This window comes from Penaeus monodon, chromosome 20, assembly GCF_015228065.2.
Source record: "Penaeus monodon isolate SGIC_2016 chromosome 20, NSTDA_Pmon_1, whole genome shotgun sequence".
NCBI lineage: Eukaryota > Metazoa > Arthropoda > Malacostraca > Decapoda > Penaeidae > Penaeus > Penaeus monodon.
The window spans coordinates 46,226,798-46,227,480 of NC_051405.1; positions in this window are offsets into that span (position 1 = coordinate 46,226,798).

Here is a 683-nt window from a genome sequence, read left to right on the forward strand (position 1 = left end):
AATTAGATAATTCGAAATAGAATATCAAACATGAACGGAGTCCGTCACTCCAACAGCTCGTTCTGGAAGCTTCTAGCACGAAGCAAAGAGAGCGAGGTAGATGTTCCAGTCACAAAATATCATATAAAGTAAAAATTTTCCATGAATGTTTCAGCAGATGCTCTGGTTCAAAGTCTTATAAATGTGAACCTACTCATTCTCTCTACTGTTATGGGAAAACTGATTATGAAGGAGAATAAGACTTGCATTCGAAAGATCGATAGGTTTCTCGTGGAAGGTGAGAGAGTGTCACTTTTTCCCCTGCTTTGCTCGTGATCGGGGGTGTGGGCTTCATTTCATCAAATGGATGGCTGATTATGAGGTAAAAACTCAGTTTCTTGTAACAGAGAGCGTTAAAATGTAAGTGATAGAAGTAGTGTAGTTAAGGCCTTTAATTGGAAAAGTTAGAGATCAATGTGACTTTTTCTTCTGTTTTTCTGATCCGGAACCGACTTGACACCATAACCACATCATGAATCCATAAAAGAAATAAAATGAGAAAATAAAAAAAAAGATGGTAATAGCTCAGGACTCCGATTCGCCAACAATAAAGTGCTGGTAGAGGAAGCAACCTTTTTAGTAAAACAATAAAAATATCAAAAAAATGAAAAAAAAGAAAGAGAGAGATAAATTTCATATATTTT